We start from the raw sequence: 20,943 nt of genomic DNA on the forward strand, positions 1-20,943 counted from the left end.
GCATTCACAGGCCAGGAAGCTCAGGTGCAACAGGCAACTGACACCCATCAGCTAGGAAGACGAGCAGCAAATGGTGACACTGGTGATACAAGGAACCACCCAGCACAGAGGGGAAGCAACTACTCTGCCAGGAAGGGAAGGAGGGTCAGAGACACCCCTGCAGATGAGGCCAGAGCTGACTATGAAGAATAGAATTTGATGCTGAACACAGAGGAGGTTGACCTCATCAGGCAGAATGAGGATGTACAAGCCACGAGGAGGGCATGTGTAGTCTCAGGGAGGCCTGCATGGTTGGGGTGGCTGGAGTGCAGGGCTGGTGGAGGGGAGGAAGTTCAAGGAACGGTGACTTAGCCAAATTACATTGACCTAATTTCCCTCTCGGACATAGTTACTCTTCTAGGGCATCAAGGAAATTAGGTAGACACAGTGTAACTGTAGATAAAAGGCACTTACTTGATAAGTTTCTCTTGATCTGCTTACAAATAAGATTGACAAATGTGGCCCAGACATGGATGGATGCTTCTAGGATTAGATGGATCAAGGCAAGCATCGAACCATTGTACCAAGAAGTATGTGCTGACCAACTGACTGGCCTCAACCCAGAGCTGGGAGCTGGCCTTCATCCTCAGCCTGGAGGGAGGATGTTAACAACGTAATGCAGCATTCATTCTTAAGCTTTGTCCTCATTAGTAAATTTACTACTGACTTAATGAAAATAGGGGCTTTATTAGACTTTTTGGAGAGGTAAATACAATCCTGGATAACAGTGTTTGGATTCAGACAGAAGTCAGCTGTCTGTAGATGAATTTTGGGCTCTATTCCTGGGCAATGTGCTAAAGAATGAAAGAGAGGGAGAACCTAGCATTGGTTTGAGTAAGATAGGCATTCTCAGGAGACACTAAGATCCATATACCCAGTGTGTGATTTCACTGTTCCCCATCCATCCCCCCAAAAACACTAGCGCAATCAACCCCTAATAAAAAAGACTATGATGGTCTATCCCACCCTTACTGAGGATTAGAATACATCAAGGTATTGCATTTAGCTCTGGGTTTCCAACTACAGGAGAACTATAAGGAAACTGGAGCAAATAGAATGATTAAGTAACAAAAAACTAAATTTTAAGAATATTAGTCAAAGGATCTGGTCAGGCTGGGCATGGAAAGAGTTGAGATGAAATGACAGCTAGTCTCAAATCTCTCAAGGATCTTACCTGGGAGAGGATTAAGGCTTGTACCAATAGACCTTCAAGGGTGTACCTAGGACCAGGCACCAGATATTGGGGGGTGGGGGGGGGTTGGCTCAACAGAAGGGCTTGATGCAAACACCTGCCTCCAGAGACAGCAGCTTCCTAATGTGCAAACGTGATCGAGCACAAGCTGGACGACCATGTCATGGGATGGCTGCAGACTAGCAGTTCTCCGCCTTATCAAAAACCAACACCCCACCCCTAAAGTAGTACGGCTGACCCTTGAACAACAGGGATTTGAACTTTGTGGGTCCATCAGATTTTTCAGTAAACATGCTATAATAATACTAGACGACCTGTGGATACAGAGGAATTGCATATATGGAGGGCCCACTGTAAGTTATACACATTTTTTTAACTACATGGAGGGTTGGTACCCCAAACCCCCACCTTTTTCACTGGTCAATAGAATATAAACATTTTATTACATGCCCATTATAGGAGTCCCTGTTGTGGCTCAGCAGAAACGAATCTGACTAGCATCCATGTGGACACAGGTTTGATCCCTGGCTTTGCTCAGTGGGTTAAGAATCCGGCATTGCCGCGAGCTCTGGTGTAGGTTGCAGACATGGCTCGGATTCTGCACTGCTGTGACTGTGGTGTAGGCCAGCAACTACAGCTCTATTCAACCCCCGGCCTGGGAACTTTCGTATCTTGCTGGTGTGGCCCTAAAATGACAAAAGAAAAAAAAAGCCCATTATAATGTTGAAATGAAGTTCATAGATGATATAACCTACCCATACACTTAATTTTGTGATGTTGATGTAATTCCCCAGAGGAAAGTGATAACAATATATAAATTCCCAGGTTTCAAAAATCAATATAACGCCAAAAGAAAAGTAACTTATAACAGGTAAGTTATAAGTTAATTTTTTTTTGTCTTTTGTTCTTTTTAGGGCTGCTCCCGCAGTATATGGAGGTTCCCAGGCAAGGGGGTCAAATCCGAGCTGTAGCTGCCAGCCTACACCACAGCCACAGCAACAGGGGACCTGAGCCATGCCTGCGACCTACTCCACATCTCACGGCAATGCTGGATCCTTAACCCACTGAGCGAGGCCAGGGATCAAACCCGAAACCTCATGGTTCTTAGTCAGATTCATTTCTGCTGTGTCACAACAGGAGCTCCCTGCTAATCATTCTTAATAATAAGTTATCAGGCCCAAGTTCATTACACAACAAAATACTCAGAGGCTTATACCAACTTATAAGGCACAAGTTTAGCTACAGGTGAAATGAGATGAGAAATAACTTCATTATATATGAGAAGTACAGGAAATGACAGAGCAAAGATGAGGGGTTGGGGGGGAATGGGGAGGTGGGGGTGCACAGAACATCAGAATAAAACTAGTGCTATGAATAACTACCAAATAGATGTTTCTAATACATAGTAATTTAGAACCAATCTCTTTCTTTTCTTCAGAATGACCCAATAAATACTCATGTAGGACCTAGAGATGATATGAAATTCTCAAATATAAGGGACAGGTATGTGTTGTCTAGGACTGTCCTGCTCATTGCAGGGCACCTGGCACCTCTGCTTCCCCCAACTAAAAGCCAGGGCCCTTCCCCAAAAACCATGCCAACCAAACTGAATTCTGGTGGATGAATCTACACTGAAAACCACTACTATAAAGTCAAGTTCTATGGATAAACCGTATCTTTTTTTCATTTTACTTTTTAAGGCTGCACCTGAGGCATATGGAGGTTGCCAGGCTAGGGGTCAAATCCGAGCTACAACTGCTGGCCTACGCCAGAACTATAGCAACGTGGAATCCGAGCTATGTCTGTGACCTACGCCACAGCTCATGGCAATGTCGGATCCTTAACCCACTGAGCGAGGACAGGGATCAAACCCACAACCTCATGGTTCCCAGTCGGGTTTGTTAACCGCTGAGCCACGAAGGGAACTCCAGTATCTTTATTTTTTAATATAAAAAATTTTAACTTCAAAAATTCCTTCAGGAGTTCTTGTCATGGTGCAGTGGCAATGAATCTGACTAGGAAGCATGAGGTTGCAGGTTAGGAGTTAGAGCCAGAATGATCAGCTCTGTCTGATGCCAAAGTCAAAACCACTAACAAAGGCCTCTAATGTAAGACTCTACTACTCTACCGAATATGCACATCAATTTCCTAGTTCTTCCAGGATCCACCCACCATTAAAAGAACAAGAAGGTGAACACCAGTTTTCTGGTCAACCATCCTTTAGGACATCAATCCTAAACTGTATTCAAGTTAATCCATTACTATTCATTAATAAATGCACAGCACTGAACATGTCCCCATGCATTTCAAACACACTGATTAGCCTGAATTAGATTTTCAAAGAGCTATGTGGGAACCACATTCCCTTAATTCACTAACTTCTTAAGTTTTAAGGACAGAAGTAATGTATAACTTTGAACATGCCAGAAGTATTTCCCTTAGCAGTTGGCAATGTTTTCGTTTCCGTTGTTTTGGAAAGGAATCTTCTGCCAGCCCAATCATTTCTCCAGTGAAAATGCAATTAGTAAATACAGAGAATCAGAATTTTAAAACTGAATTTTGCTCTTTTAAAAAATAACATTTGGCATTCCTGTTGTGGCGCAATGGACAAATCTGACTGGGAACCATGAGGCTGCAGGTTCAATCCCCGGCCTCGCTCAGTGGCTTAAGGATCCGGTGTGGCTGTGAGCTGTCGTGTAGGTCGCAGATGCGGCTCAGTTCTGGCATTTCTGTGGCTGTGGTGTAGGCCAGCAGCTGTAGTCTGATTAGACCCCTTGCCTGGGAACTTCCATATGCCACAGGTGCGGCCCTAAAAAGTGAGGGAAAAAAAAAAGTAAAATAAAATAAAAATAACATTTCTTTATTAAGTTACAAATGTCCCCTTTTTCTAAGAACTAAAACTGAAGGTCCTTTTTAGAACTCAAAATTATGACTCTATAAAAATTCCACTAGAGGTTTTTTAATATATTGCATGCATGTCCTCGTTAATACTTATAAGGATATAAGAAATCAGTTTTGAACAGTTTTCTGCTTGTACACAAAGACATATTAAATGGGGAAAATATGCAGAAAGTCATATAAAAAGTCACTGGGGACAATGAAATCAGGAAAGTCTACTCTGCTGATCTCATGTCTCATAAGAGAAAAGTTCTTTCTCACCATCAGTCACTATTTACTGGATGTCTGCTACATGAATATGATTATCCCTACCTTCACAAGAGCTGAAAAAAATCTGATGCCTGCATCACCACTGATTCCAGGGATACCCCCTACTATTGCTCCAGCACTGTAAGATCACTTCAGGCAATCTCCAAAATGAATCTAAAGGTGGTAAGCCCCCAATGGCATCAATAAATAAACAGGTGACATGAGAAGAAAAATTTCTCTTCAGTTACTTCTGGAATGCATTTTAATATTATTATACCCACTGCTAAAATCCTAAGATTCCTGGCCAGTTTGATTTTCTTTGCAGATATTTTCTAGCCCTGGCCCCAAAGAAATAAGCTCTCCAGTGTTCTAGAGCCTGAAAGAACACAAGCCTATCCCCCAGGGCTTCCACAGGGTAGGCACGAAGATGAATCACTGCACCAGCTGCTTGTGCTCACAGCAAATACCATCACCACTGCTGGGGTTCTGATCTTGCACCATGCCTCAGCTGCTCCAATTGTAGGACAGAACAGGAGTTCTCTCATGACACAGCAGGTTAAGGATCCAGCATTGTCACTGCAGTAGCTTAGGTTGCTGCTATGATGCAGATTTAATCCCTGGCCCAGGAAACTTCCACATGGCACAGGTGTGGCCCCCCCAAAATATTTTAGGACAAAAATAAGTGTGAGTAGTGGTTACTACTTTATTATTTGGTGGCAGTATCTATTTGATGGATCCAAATTAGAGTTCATTGATGCAAACAAAACCAACAAAATTTGATGGATGAAAGATGTAATAAAAAGAATGCCTTTCCAAAGAACATACAGTTTATGGGCTGTGAACACTAGTTTCGAAGAATTAAATTTGAGCGTCTTCTGAGACTATCAAGAGATATAAAGTTCACTTAACCAGATAAATTGCCATTTCACTAAGGAAAAACCACATGCTTTTCTGTGCTCATGTGGATGGTATTGGCAACTGAATGCATTTTCATAATACACTGGCATATACTGACATGCTACTTGTAGAAATGCAAATAAAAATAATTGAATTATCACTCTTTTTTAATATGCTTTCAGCATATTTATTTACATGGAATGAACAGGTGGCTATAAACAATTTACACTTACTTCAAAAAAGTGCCTTGTCACATACTGACAAGCAGTCTCTTCAATTCAGCAAGCATTTACTAAGAACTCGTTTAATGCCTACCACTGTACTATTTATCCAAAACCTATGCATATAAAAAGGACTCAATGTACTCTAAGAAAACTTCAAGTTTTGACAAAGAAATGAAATTTACATAAATAAAACAACCTGAAAGAAAAGGTAAGATGGAAAGTAATGCCAAATAAAATGTATTCTGCACAGAGAAGTGCTAACAGAAAGAAAAAGGCCAAATCACGCAGGCCAGTGTTCTTAGGGAAGGGGTCTGAAGTGGGGCAGCACCAAAACCACCCTTCATGATTACAGGTCAACACTGCTACACACTCAGCCATCACCTCTGTAAAGCAGAAAGAGTTTCATCCTTAATGAAAAGGTTTTCTATCAGAGCATGCTCAAGAGGACCACAATGCTAGCTGACTCTGCCTCAGGTGCGTGGGATAAAGATGGAGAAGGGCATGTGGTACTTTGGTAGGTATGGTACAAACTGTGGCAAATAGGCAACTGTGGGTTCAGGAAGAAGGCACATGAAAAGTGTCTGAGGGGCAGGAAATCTGCCCAACACAAAATTAAACCAATGCTGGGGAGTCCTTTGACCTCTATTTCAAAAATGCATAGGATACAATTCTTGCTTTCGAAGCAACTGGGTGAAGAAACGAAGTCTACGGCTTAAGTATGTTTTCTTTTAAAGATTTATTAAGCTAGAGTTCCCAAAATGGCTCAGTGGTTAATGAACCCAAATAGGATCCATGAGGATGAGGGTTCGATCCCTGACCTCACTCGGTGGGTTAAGGATCCAGCGTTACCATGAGCTATGGTGTAGGTCACAGATGCAGCTTGGATCTGGTGTTGCTGTGGCTGTGGCATAGGCCTGCGGCTACAGCTCCGATTTGACCCCTAGCCTGGGAACTTCCATGTGCCACAGGTGTGGCCCTAAAAAGACAAAAAAAAAAAAAAAAGATTTATTAGGTTGTTTGACATAAAAGTTCATGTAGAATTCAAAGTAAAAGGGCTCTTTGGCCATCTGGCAGGACTGGATTGTTGTCTCAATCTTGCACCCCCCTCCTTGTAAGAGAAGCGTACACTCATCTCCTGTGCTACACCCTTGGCGGTACTTTGCCTGAGTACACAGAATACACTTTTCCACCTCATTGGCCATGTGGCTTGTTTTGACCAACAGACTGAAGATTAACCATGTACCCATTTCAGCTTGAGACTCTAAGAAGCCTGGCAAGGGTCTGTTTTCAGTTGGAAGAGGATGCCCCAGGGAGCGGCTTTTCCTTCTGCAGCACAGGTCCCAGGATGAAGCCATGTGGATCAGACCTGAACTCCTACCTCAGTTTTGGAGTCCAGCCCAGCCCACTGGACCCAGCCAAGTGTAGCCAAACCGCAGTCAACCTGCAGATTCATGAATGTGAAATAAATATTTGTGGTTCTAAGCCACTAAGGTTTGGAGGCTATTGTGCAGTATTATCACACACACACACACCCACACACACACACACACACACACAAACCCCAATACCCCTTTAGAAATATCCTGATCCACAAATAACCTTGTGGATTTTTACCAGGAAGATCAAAGCCACATAGTACATATTATTGTCTATAGATATAATTCTACTCAGCCTGGAATACCAGAGCCCAGAAACAGAAGCAGCCAATTAACAAAAGTTGCCAAGAAAGCATCTTTTCCTTCCAGTTGTCATTTACCCCACAACCAATGTGCAGAGCTACAGAAAGTTCAGCTGTAAGGAGGCATCATTTGACACCAAGCGTGACTTATGCACATCTTGGTACGTTCATCTACAGGATGTGATATTGTTATGGGTTGAACTGTGTCACCCCCTCTGTACACATTGAAGTAGTATCCACCGTATCCCAGGATGTGACCTTATTTGGAAAGAGGGTCACTGCGGATGTAATCAGTTAAGAGGAAGTCATACTGAAGTAGGGTGGGCTTCTAACCCGATATGACCAGTGTCTTTATAAGAAGGTGGCCATGGGAAGATCAAGACACACAGGGAACACACCACCTGAAGACAGAAGTAGAGTTAGAGTTAGGCAGTTCCAAGCCAAAGAATGCCAAGGACAGCCAGCAGATCACCAGAGGCCAGAAGAGGAAGGATTCCTCTACAGGTTTCAGAGAGACATGGTCCTCCCAACATCTTAATTTTAGGCCTCTATCCTCCAGAATTGTGAGACAATGAAGTTCTATTGTTTTAAGCTACTCGGTTTTGGGTACTTTGTCAGAGCAGCCCCAGGAAACTAATTCACTTTAAATCTTACACACTACCACCGTTCCTAAAGGATACTGCATCGAAAATAGTATGACCTTCCAATCATGTCTATTCTGCCACTTTCTTTCATAATTTAAAGGAAATGCGGACATGTAATTGAGAGCATTGGTAAGTATTATTTTGTCTTTTTTTTTTTTTTTGCTATTTCTTGGGCCGCTCCCACAGCATATGGAGGTTCCCAGGCTAGGGGTCTAATGGGAGCTATAGCTGCCAGCCTACACCAGAGACACAGCAACGCGGGATCCGAGCTGCGTCTGCGACCTACACCACAGCTCACGGCAACACCAGGTGGTTAACCCACTGAGCAAGGGCAGGGACCGAACCCGCAACCTCATGGTTCCTAGTCGGATTCGTTAACCACTGCGCCATGATAGGAACTCCGGTAAGTATTATTTTGAATATTCGTACAAAAAAGCTCCCACAGTTAATATCTGTACTCAGAAGATAATTTAAGCACAGCTTATTTGAGCAGATGGACTAAGAACTGACCTGATTATCAAGGAAAAAAATTTTTTTCTTTTTATGGTAGCACCTGTGGCTTATGGAAGTTCTCAGGCTAGGGGGCGAATGGGAGCTACAGCTGCCAGCCTCGACATAGCCAGTCACGCCAGATCTGAGCCACGTCTGAGACCTACACTGCAGCTTGTAGCAACACCAGATCCTTAACCCACTGAGGCCAGTGGATGGAACCCTCATCCTCACAGACACTATGTCAGGTTTATTTTTTTGGTTTTTTTTTTTTTTTGTCATTTTGCCATTTTCTTGAGCAAGGTTCCCAGGCTAGGGGTCGAATCGGAGCTGTAGCCGCTGGCCTATGCCAGAGACAGAGCAACACAGGATCCGAGCGGTGTCTGCGACCTACACCACAGCTCACGGCAACGCTGGATCCTTAACCCATCGAGCAAGGCCAGGGATCGAACCCGCAACCCCATGGTTCCCAGTCGGATTCGTTAACCACTGGGCCATGACGGGAACTCCATATGTTAGGTGCTTGACCCACTGAGACACGACAAGAACTCCTCAAGGAAAATTCTTAACATAAAGAGGGTTTTGAAATATTCTGAGACTGTGGCCTCACCATGTATTATGCCACTCTTACAATGATTTTAGTCTAACAAATTCATACGGCTAAGTTTCTCACATACACACTTATGTTATCTCGTACCATCATCTAATTAATTGCCCTCATGCCCACATTCCTTTCAGTCAGACTGTAAGCTCTCAAAAGGCAGGGCCCGTGTCTTGTTTTACATGCATGAACAAGACTGCCTGTGTGTACACACACACATACACACATTACAATTCTTAGTTTGGGTCAGATATAGTATTTACCTTTAGTAAGTTGATTTTTTATTTATCATGGCTAAATTCATGACAGAAATTGACTTCAGGTTATAGAACAATAAGATCTTGCCTTTATCTTTCTGTATAGCACAGGGAACTATATCCAATCACCTGTGATAGAACATGATGGAAAATAATATGAGAAAAAGAATGCATATAGATATATGACTAGGTCACTCTGCTGTACAGAAGAAACTGACACAACATCGTAAATCAACTATACATTAATTAAAAATTATTTTAAAATGTGTATAAAAAATTCTTGCCTTATACTTAAATTGGTGGTCTCCATTTTTTAAAAGTTATATTCTACATCACTAAAAATATCTGAGCATAAAATCCCAATGTATGGTTCATATAAAACAGGTCCTCTGCACTAATATATGCATTATAAAACATGTATAACAAAAAAAGAAGTCATGAAAAGGTGATATAAACCTTCTAACAATTTCTTTCTATACCCTCAAGGGGCACATGAACCCCAGCTGGGAAACTACTGGTCCAGACTAAGAGAGCAGATACATGAAAACATTTCCAAGGATTTGGTCCTTTCTAGGAAACATAAGATCTATGAGAGTCTAACATATTCATGAACTTTAAGCACATTCTCTGGCAGGTTCATGAAACTATCTTGATCCAACAAGCACTATCTTAGAGTCAATGGATAGAGTTATCCTTTCAACTAGCAGTAGTTTAAATAAATTGCCCTAACTGTAAATGCATTTGCTAACTGTCATGTTCTTTGCAACTGGACCCTTTAGCTTTTAGACTTTAGGAATGAAAATTGACCATCAGGAGTTCCCGTTGTGGCGCAGTGGTTAACGAATCCGACTAGGAACCATGAGGTTGCGGGTTAGGTCCCTGCCATTGCTCAGTGGCTTAACGATCCAGCGTTGCCGTGAGCTGTGGTGTGGGTCGCAGACACGGCTCGGATCCCGCGTTGCTGTGTCTCTGGCATAACGGTGGCTACAGCTCCGATTCAACCCCTAGCCTGGGAACCTCCATATGCCATGGGAGCGGCCCAAATAAATAGCAAAAAGACAAAAAAAAATTGACTATCAAAATTTCAGGCAAATATCTATAAGACATAGTGAGCCAAGTGATATAACATTCTGGTCTTGAAAATAAAGGAATGAGAAGGAGGGGCAAAAGGAAAAATGGAACAAAAGACTTATAAATCATCTCCTCAGAATACTATGAACACGGCAATATTCAATCTTCCTGTGCTCCATGTCCATGTATGTGGACAACATTGTGCTCGAAACCTGAGGGCACGGAGTGATAGAAAATGCAAACCCTATCAGCTTACTGTAAGAACTACTAAGCCATAAAGCAAGACTATATTCAATTTGCAGTAAATAGTTAAGTGCCAAAAGAAACTAAAATCGGGAGTAGAATAAATGTCTTAGAAAGTGTTGATAGACTTAAGTTTTGACCTGGTGCAGAATATTGGCTTTAAAGGAAGACGTGTGTGAGGAGGAGTTCCCATCGTGGCTCAGTGGTTAACGAATCCTACTAGGAACCATGAGGTTGTGGGTTGTGGGTTCAACCTCTAGCCTCGCTCAGTGGGTTAAGGACCCAGCATTGCCGTGAGCTGTGGTGTAGGTTGCAGACATGGTTTGGATCCTGAATTGCTGTGGCTCTGGCATAGGCCAGTGGCTATAGCTCCGATTAGACCCCTAGCCTGGGAACCTCCATATGCCAAGGGAGCAGCCCTAGAAATGGCAAAAAGATGAAAAAAACAAAATAAAATAAATGTGTGAGGAAATTAAGACAGAGCAGGCAAGAACTCCCATTTGATCCAGCAATCCTACTCCTGGGCATCTACCCAGAGAAAACCACGACTTGCAAAGACACATGTACTCCAATGTTCATTGCAGCACTATTTACAATAGCCAAAACATGGAAACAACCTAAATGTCCATCGACAGAGGGGTGGATCAAGAAGATGTGGTACATATACACAATGGAATATTACTCAGCCATTAAAAAGAACGAAATACCAGCATTTTTTTGCAACATGGATGGACCTAGAAACTATCATGCTAAGTGAAGTCAGCCATACAATGAGATAACAACATCAGATGCTTTCACTGACATGTGGAATCTGAAAAAAGGACAGACTGAACTTCTTCGCAGAACAGATGCTGACTCACAGACACTGAAAAACTTATGGTCTCTGGAGGAGACAGTTTGGGGGGTTGGGGGATGTGCTTGGGCTGTGGGATGGAAATCCTGTGAAATCAGATTGTTATAATCATTATACAACTACAGATGTGATAAATTCATTTGGGTAATTAAAAAAAAAAAAAAAAAAAAGACAGAGCAGGCAGCCAAAAGCCTGAATGCAGGAGTTACCCTGTGTTTGTGAGGGGTACTGAGAATTCTTCTGACCCTACTAAAGTGCTGAGTTTATGCAGGTGGGGAGTGGGAAATAAAGCTGAGAGCCTGAAATGTGGAGAGGATACATATAGTGCCATTATCACCCAAGTAGCATTCTCTGGCTTCAATTTCCCAGAGAAAGTCACCACCACTAAAATCTCATAAATCCTTTCACTTGGTCTATTTATTCTTGAAAAGCTAGCCTTAGTTGATCTATACACAAAACAAGCAAGCAAGCTAAACGCAAGAAAATACCAAGCAGATGGCGTGTGGGTGAAGATATGGAGGAAGTGAAATATTAGCAGCTTTGAAAAGAGGAAGAGAAAGTAAAATATGTCAAAGTGAATATGCATTTGATAAAAGAGAAGTCAAGAATATAAGAATCCTATGATATATCAATTTTAATTATTTCTGACAATTATCATTGTAATACATACGGATTAACAAATAAAATGCAAAAATAGAAATCGCCTATGATCCCATCAATGGAGACAGGAGTCTCAATATTTTGTCACTTTCCTGTCTTGTCTTCTGTGCTGCTATTTTAAAATCAGCATCTTTTTGTACACAGTTTGGTGTACCATCTCATAAAAAAGACTCCATTGTTGCATATGTGTCCAATTTTCACAATACCACCTTTGCTAAGAACTAATACTTACATAGTTGCTTACTCTGTGGTAGAGTCTCAAGTACTTTTCATATATTAACTTACCTAATTCTTAATACGATGTGGAAAGTGTATACTATGATTATCTTCATTTCACAAATGAAAAAACCAAGGAGAAATTAACTTGCCTAGGTCCTCCAGGCTCATAAGTGGTAGCAAAGGACTCCAAGTCAGGCAACTGGCTCTAGCATCACCGCTCTTTACTCACCCACAATACCACCTGCCTCCCAGAGACCGTGTACTCATCTGTGTAATTAAGCCTCACCTCTGATTTTTTTTTTTTATGATGTACTCTTACAACAGAATCACTGGTGCCAAGGAATTCTATGAACTAGACTGTTTTCCCTTAGAGGCATAATACCCCCATTACCCTCCTACCATCTATGAAAAGGGAGTATCACCCAACCTCAACCTTACTGGCATTGCTATGGACTTTTAAAATCTAATTATAGGCGTTCCCATTGTGGTGCAGTGTAAATGAATCCAACTAGGAACCATGAGGTTGCAGCCTCGCTCAGTGGGTTAAGCATCCTGCGTTGTGGTGAGCTTTGGTGTAGGTCGCAGACCCGGCTGGGATCTGGTGTTGCTGTGCCTCTGGTGTAGGCTGGTGGCTACAGTTCTGATTAGACCCCTAGCTTGGGAACCTCCATATGCTGTGGGTGCAGCCCTCAAAAAGACAAAAGACAAAAAAGTAAATAAATAAGGTAAAATCTAATTATAGTCTGCATTTCTTTGATACAATGAAGGTGAATTTTTTTTAATGTTTTGTCCATCTGCAGTTCCTGTGTAGTGAAATTTCTACTCCTGCTATATATATATATATATATATATAGTAGACTGTCTGTGTCCCCCTCCCCCACCCCAAATTCATATGTTAAAAACTTAACCCTGTGGGTGATGGTAAGAGGTAAGAGGTAGGGTATTCAGGAGGTGATTAGGTCATGAAGGCTCTGCCCTCATGGGATTAGTACCCTCACAAAGGAGGCTCAGAGAGATTCCTAGCCCCTTCCACCATCTGAGGACACAAGAAGTCCATAATCTACAACCTGGAAGAGGGTGCTTACTAGAGCCTGACCATGCTGGCAGCCTGATCTTGGACTTCCAGCCTCGAGAACTAGGAGCAATAAATTTCTGTTTTTTATAAGCCACCCAGTCCATGGTATTTTGTTACAGCAGCCCAAATGGACTAAAACAATTTCTTCCTAGAATGCTTTTTAAAAAGTTCAAGTGTGTTAAATTGAAACTATTTTAGAAGGTGCTATAATTCAAGATATCGGAAGGTTGCTAACTAGTTGTTTAGTGGGAAGCTATAGACGGGCAAGTACCTTAGGGGAATCACCAGGACCCAGGCTGAGAGCTCAGCTATAAACACCTGGGACCATAAGGACTGAGCAGGCCCTCCCAACAGACTAACAGCCTGAAACTTTACACCATACATCAGGGGCTGTACTTATCCAATACCTGGAACAGTCATTACTGCTACTCAGGGCACACGCCATTCCTTGCATCAGCATGTCTGGGGAAACAAATCAGTAAATGTGATGTTTGCTTAGTGAGGTCAGAATTACAGAAAGAAAATGAAAGATCGCAAGGGATCGCACACCTCAGGAGCAGTCTCACACATTTTTCCTATTTAACATGGCTAGTTTGGTTAGAGATCACAATCCCCACTAGTCAGGGAATTCCACAGGAACAGTGTTGAACAAGCAATAATAAATGCTAAATCCTCTGCTAATCAGTCAACAGCAATTTACCTCATGCTAGTCACTTTGCCATAAAACCAGGCACCTGGGACACTCTGATTACTTGGCTTAGAAAGAAAAAAAACATACTTCAGCCACATATTTAGGAGTCACTTTTTAGGATGGGCTATTATCTCCAGATGGTTCATGTTAATTACCAAGGATGATGGTTAACACTTTTTGATTTTTTGAGAGTAACACCATACTTGGAGGGTTTCACCCTTTCATGTACCAACTTCTGAGGCAAACCCAGGGACAGAGGCATAAAAGGCACTCTCTCAAAAAAAAAAAAAAAAAAAGAAAAGAAAAAGAGTTCCCATCATGGCTTATCAGTAATGAACCCGACTAGGATGCGGGAGGTTCGATCCCCGGCCTCATTCAGGGAGTATTGCCGTGAACTGTGGTATGGGTCACAGATGCGGCTCTGATCCCCAAGTGGCTGTGGCTGTGGCATAGGCTGGCCAATTGGACCCCTAGCTTGAAGACTTCCATGTGCCGCATGTGCAGCCCCCAAAAGCAAAAACGAAAAAACAATGTGTGTTAACACAATGTTTGAGAGAGAATTAGTAAATTAAGGCAAGGACGCTAAAGAAAATGATATGTATTCTGCTTTGGGGGGGTGTAGGAGGGTAGAGAGGGATGAATAGTTATGTAAAAGCTGCAGCCTTGGGCTTTTTTTTTGACCAATCATAGCATGTTATCCAAAATCATAATTTTTACTAGAAGGGTAATTTTGCTATTTATGAGAAATGCCTGTTCCCAGTATGGAAACCTACTTGGGACATAACATGTGGAAAGCTCTGTGAGTTTATGGAATCTCAAGCAAGAATGGCCCTAGAGATGACACCAGATCTGAATGTAGCTCACTAATGAAAACAGGAGGACAGAGTGTTCCATGTTTCCTCTTAAACAGCATGGAGAAAAGTCAAACGCAACGCACATGCAGGAAGTGACAAACAGTTCTGCATTACCAAAACAGAGATTTTGAACTTGGGTCCATAAACTGGGACATGTAGGCTAAATGGTGTGTTTAGTGTGTGATGAGACCATGAACTTTCATCAGATTTTTTTAAAGGGTCCCTGCCTGATGGAGGGTGGGGAGGGTGAGTTAAGAACAATTGTGAGCCAAATGCACAACAGGGAGGGGCAGAGGACAAGAGATGAATTCCTCAGAGCCCAAGAGTCCAGGCTAAGATTCATGGTAGACGCCTTCCGTGCAAGATGGGAACGCCTCAGAAGGCTGAAAAAGGAAGTTCAGAAGGAAGACGGGGTGAAATATAGGGAAAAGTAAAGTGCAGGCAACATTCCAAACAAGGGCAGTGGGAATGGAGAGAAGGGAATTGCAGAACAGATGAGAAGATAAAATGAGCAGGCTGAATGTTCACATTTGCTTGTTATACGCATGTCACTGGAGACATTTCAATTAACTGAAAACACTGGTTGCCAGTGGACAGGAGAAGCAGGTAACCAGGGAAAGAGGATGAGAAGGAGTCCTTTACTCATTTGTACCTTCTGAATCACGTTAAGGTATTACCTACCACAAAAATTAAAAAAAAAAAATTTAAATGGAGGTTATCGGAATGTGATGCCTCTATGTAAAAATCTGCCCACATCTCTCTCCAAACCCCATCCAGTGTTTCAAATTGCTATCCTGAATTCACATTATTTTTACCTCAAAGGCTCCTGGACTGCACCAATCTCTTGAGAAGGGCCAGTCTCTCTGCCGACCTGGGTGATAAATGTATGAAACCGAAGTTGACACCATACAGATGTAAATAACTATTTACCTGGTTAAATTCAACCAACTTAAGAGGTAGTTGTCAAAATACCAGAATGAAGAAAATCTGATCAATTAACTCAGGGTGCTCAGTCTTTTATGGTGACTAAGAGAGGCTCAAAGAAAAATCTCTGATTTATTAAAACAAAGATGAATCAAATAAATCAGGAATGTGAAAGAGGTCAGATGTGAGGGCCAGTGTGATGAGTGTTAATTTAGGCTAGCCCTTTGGCTAAAAGTGATTTAAAAAAAATTAAATGGAATGAATCTCCTGATCAGCCTAATAATATCATATAAGGCAGGTACTCCAGAAATAACTGACTTAAACTGGTTTGATCAATTTTAAATTAGTCAATAGTAGACATAAATACAATAGTTAAAAAAATAAGTGGAACTAAGTTTTGCAAAACTATGTAACATTGTTTTCCATTTGGCTATATAAGCTCAAATATAGTAAACTTTGGCAATACTTGCTCAAAACATATTTAATGGAAACTATTAAACGTGTTAATCAAAAACATACTGTGTCCAGAGATCAAATCTGCAAAAAAAATGTTTCCATTTAGTGATTTTGTTTTATATTTTGCCTTGTTCTACAAAGGATGTGAGTCAGCTTAAAAATAATAAATTCAATAAAATGGGAAAATTAGATAAAAATTGGAATTAAAAAAAACAAAAAAATGGGAGTTCCCTTTGTGGTGCAGCTGAAACTAATCTGACTAGTATCCATGAGGATGTAGGTTTGATCCCTGGCTTTGCTCAGTGGGTCGGGGATCAGCATTGATGTGAGCCTGGTGTAGATCACAGATGCCACTTGGATCCCACATTGCTGTGGCTGTGGCGTGGGCTGGCATCTGTAGCTCCAATTGGATCCCTAGCCTGGGAACTTCCATATGCCTCGGGTGTGGCCCTAAAAAGAAAAAAGAAAAAAAAAAACAAAAAACCAACAGAGTAGAACAGAAGCTTAAGACCAAAGAAAGGGAAGGTTAGATCATCAATATTAGGTCACAGATTTTTACAGGGTTATTAAAATTAACTTGTAAATTTGACTCCGCATTTCCTAGTTGCCAAATCAGAAAGGGAAATAAAGTCAATTATCTAATTCTAGTTTTGCATGATGGAAAAAAAGACACTCAATAGTTGTTCAGGGGAAGTAAAGCTTTTCTTTGACATTAGAACTGGATGCAACTTGCAAATAGGAGCTGTAGCAGAACTACAATCTTAACCACATCTCTTAAATAGCATAACAGTAGACTTCTTGAGACTATCTTTATTAATAGAACGCTTCCGTGTGAGCACTGTTTTGGAGGAGGGGTGCAAAGGATACAAAACAAGGTAACCAAAGCCCAAGGTTTCTGAGGACCCACCTAGAACTGGAGGGGACTAGGTAGCCATCATGGCCTTTGTTCAGCCAACTCTCTATAAACATCATTTCTCTCAATTGAGCTCTTGATCAAATTTATGAGCAGACAATTCATGGTCTCTGGCATTCTATACCACTGTTAAAGGGAGACAGTAGGCAACAATTATCTTTCAACCATTAGTTCTCTGTAGTTGAAATTCAACTTTATACAAATTTTCTTTTTTATACTTTTTCTGCAACAATAACAATTTTTCATCTAACATGTGAATTGAGTGGATCCTACTGGAATGTAAACAATAACAATGAAAACTGGGCTGGGAGAAAAAAGGACAATATGCATTATTTGGCAAAGAAGGGATAAAGTTTTTGGTAATAAAACCTTAGGAAAGATACAGAAAGAAAAAAAAAAAAAAAGATAGGGTAAATTCAGGTTTTAGGATTGCATTCCAGTGGTGCATGTGGAGGCAGGGTGCCTGGAGCTCAGGAGTCAGGACCCAGGTGGTGAGTCATTCAATCGCAGAGGCGATGCGCATTTGGATGCAGGACTAACACAGAAAAATGCCCCCTCCCTTCTGACAAACCGATTGCAAGGCCAGGAGTGCCAGCATAGTCTAAGTATTCGACTTCTCTTTGTTCAATAAACAAATAAGTGTTTATTATCTGCAACAAAGTAAAGAGAGTTTACTGTAACTATAGGGGAGGGCTCTTTTGAGATGTTTAAAGTGAGCAAGGAAGAACAATGTAAATTAAATGCTCAATCTCCTTGACTAAATATTTAAGATGTGTAAAACATAATTATCTTTATTTCATGGGAGAACTTTTGCTCTGTTTGAATAAATTGTGACATATTTTTCAAAGCTCCCTCCCACTGCTGGTTCCCCCAATCTCACTGCATTTTACATAAATGTGTTACTTCCTCACCAGCGAGGAAGAGCCCAACTAGGCTGGAGAAGCAATAGTAATAACTTATAGCTTACCATAGTTTTGTGAAAACAAGGCATTTGGTGAGTATGTAGTAAGGATGGTGAAGATATATTAAAATGACCAAAAAGAAGGAAAGAAAGAAAATAAGTGACCGGGCCATTTCCAGATAATTTTGTTGAACAAAGTGACTGGCTCATAAAACTTACATAACCAGAAAATAAAACAAAATCAAAATAGGAAATATCATAGTGTAAAAAAAAACAAAAACAAAAAACATGTAAAGTGATGCAGTTATCCTAGATTATTTCAAGATAACATAAACTTAAAAGCAGAAGGGCACTAAATCTTCCAAACCCTTGATTTCACAACCACCCTAGTTGTCAAACTTGAAAACTGATATGCTTCTATACTGAGAAAACCCATACAATTGAAAATGTATATCTATACCATGTGTTTTGAATCATTTAGGCATCACAGACACTTCTAAATGCTTTATTTTCGCCTCTACCTGTAATAAAATACATTATAATTAGGTCAACCACAACAACTCAACTCTAAAATGAGTTAATATGTCACTTATTAACCAAATCACTGTTACCTCTGGAGTAACCTAGAATCTCCTTTCAACATGAATTGTACTTTTTAATTGTATTTTAGAGTTTAATTAAAATAAGTTTGATTACCAATTGGGAAAAAAATGTAAGCTTATAAATGAAACTAACTTATATTAAGATTTGGGCTGAATTACCTTATTTAATAACACAGAGAAGAATACATATGGTCCTAAAATTATCAAAATTCAACTTGTGTTGGAATAACTGAATTGGACCATTAAAAAAAAAAGAAATAATTTTAAAATCCAGTTAAACCTCAATGGCCAGAGGACAAATACATTTTAATCCTAAATTGTCTTTAGATGAAGTTTGAAATATAGTTTATTCAAAAAAAAAAAAAAACTAATGAGTTCCCATCGTGGCTCGTGGGAAACGAATCTGTCCATGAGGACACAGGTTCTACCCCTGGCCTCACTCTGTGGGTTAAAGGATCCGGTGTTGCCCTGAGCTGTGGTGTAGGTCAAAGAAGGGGCTCAGATCTGGCGTGGCTGTGGCTGGCGGCTACAGATTCAGTCCTTAGCCTGGGAACCTCCATATGTCGCAGGTGTGTCCCTAAAAAGACAAAATACATACATACATATTATACGTACATACATACAAAATAAAATAACTAATGAGCGCTCATTGTGCACCAGGCCAAGGGGTTACAAGACTGAACAAGAGGAAGGCTCTGTCCTGGAGTTTCCACAGGTTCATCTTCCAAAGCTCTAAAATCATAATACGTTAATAAAAGGAGTTTACAATCATCCACTTTCCAAAACCCTAAACCTTATTGCTTGATACAAAACTGAAAAATGATTGCCTTTGAAGAGATAATCTTGCCAAAAGCCCTGATATATGAACTTTACACTTGGGAGAGAAAGAATTCATAACCAGTTCCTCAGAAATACATGCGCCCAAGGCTGCCTCTGCTGGCCAACTCCGAGCATCCTTCCAGCAGATTCCCAACTACCTACACCTGTATCAAACTTACCTCGCTCCTTAAACGCATCCCTTCACGAAAGCAAGAGGCTCCCAAGTAGGCAGCACAGGAATACCCTAGCCTCATCTATCTCCTGAATGTTCGACTTCTAGAAGGGCCTCCTTTAATTGGCCCCAAAATGCTGACTGTAAGGGTTTGAGATATCAGTCTTACATATCAGTCAGCCAGCTCTGAAATACACAAAATCCAGAGCGACTTCTATATGCCGCTAAATTAACGCTTTGAGCGGCTATATATTGGGAGAAAACAGGAAGAAGGCATCTGTTTATCAAGCCGAAAAAAATACGGTGACACATTTCCACCTGAGCTGCTGAAAATCAAACGCTCCCCCCAACCCCCAATAACCCACAAACCAACTCGTCCTCCCCACCCTCTCCCGCAGCGCGCACCCCACCGGGCCCAGGGGGTGGGCGGGGAAGGGTCAAGCTCTCCTTCGCCACCGCTCGGCCTCCGGAGCTCCAGAAGAGGTGGTCAGGTATCCAGGGGCTGTGCCCAGCGCCATTAGCACACCTCCGAGCGCCGCACCGAGCCCCGGCAGGAGGCAAGTTTGACGGGTCCTGGCCCCGGCCCCCCGCCCCTCCCCAGCGGCAGCATCAGCCGCGGGCGGCGGCGAGGGCTGGTCCCCTCCTCACCTACCTACCTACAGGGCGGCTGCGCCGGCTCCTCGGGTCCCGGAGAAGGGGATCCAGTGCACGCATTTCTGGGAGCCGTGGCCTCTGCCGCTGGGCGCGGGGGAGCGCATCCTCCAGGGTGGGTGGAAGGAGGGGTCGGGGGAGGACCGTGTGGTGACGAGGAGCTAGGGCAGGAGGGAGGAACGCCCAGGCGCGCGCCCCGGGGGACCGGCGTCCGGAGCTGCTGGACGCGGCCGCCGCCGGGACTCCTCAGGCCTCTTCCCAAGAGCGGCGCCTGGCCAACCCTGCAGATGCGCCACCGGTCAGGACATCGGCCACGACTGACTCCCTGGCCGGCCGGAGGCGGAGAGCTGCGGGTGGCGCGACGCGGTGCAGACGCCCGCCTCTAGCTCCGCCCGGCCGGTGCCACGCTCTGCGCCCCTCCGCTGCGGCGGGCGCCGGGGAGCTCCGCGGACCCGCTTGGCAGCTCGGGCTGCAGCTGCAGCATCCTCTCCGCCCCGGCGACCTCCGAGCTGGGAGGCTGGGCACCCCCGCCACCCCCCACCCGCCCGGGCGGCTGCAGCCTCCGCTAAGCCGGCGCAGCCTCAGCCCGGGTCGGGCGGCTCCGCCCCGGAGAGCTGCGCGCGCGGCCTCCGCAGGCCTCGGCCCTTTGTGACGCCTCCCGGGGGCGAGCT

General features: G+C 42.7%; 1 protein-coding gene across 13 annotated transcripts in view; it reads right to left on the minus strand.

Moving 5' to 3' along the window:
- NCOA7 (nuclear receptor coactivator 7) overlaps positions 1–20,943 on the minus strand; it is a 151,814-nt gene that overhangs the window by 130,402 nt on the left and 469 nt on the right. The window contains exons 1-5 of one of the 13 annotated variants that reach the window (XM_047759230.1): positions 20,278–20,820; positions 18,489–18,549; positions 17,122–17,253; positions 15,650–15,705; positions 13,697–13,751 (exon numbers count right to left, since the gene is read on the minus strand). The exons of 1 other annotated variant lie outside the window; for it this stretch is intronic. The gene's annotated coding sequence lies outside the window, so the exon portion shown is untranslated. Of the gene's footprint in view, positions 1–13,696; positions 13,752–15,649; positions 15,706–17,121; positions 17,254–18,488; positions 18,550–20,277; positions 20,853–20,943 lie in introns of those variants that run through there. 11 more of the 13 variants (XM_047759241.1, XM_047759261.1, XM_047759272.1 and 8 more) reach the window with 11 other exon arrangements.

The sequence above is a fragment of the Phacochoerus africanus genome, chromosome 2 (assembly GCF_016906955.1).
Source record: "Phacochoerus africanus isolate WHEZ1 chromosome 2, ROS_Pafr_v1, whole genome shotgun sequence".
Classification (NCBI taxonomy): domain Eukaryota; kingdom Metazoa; phylum Chordata; class Mammalia; order Artiodactyla; family Suidae; genus Phacochoerus; species Phacochoerus africanus.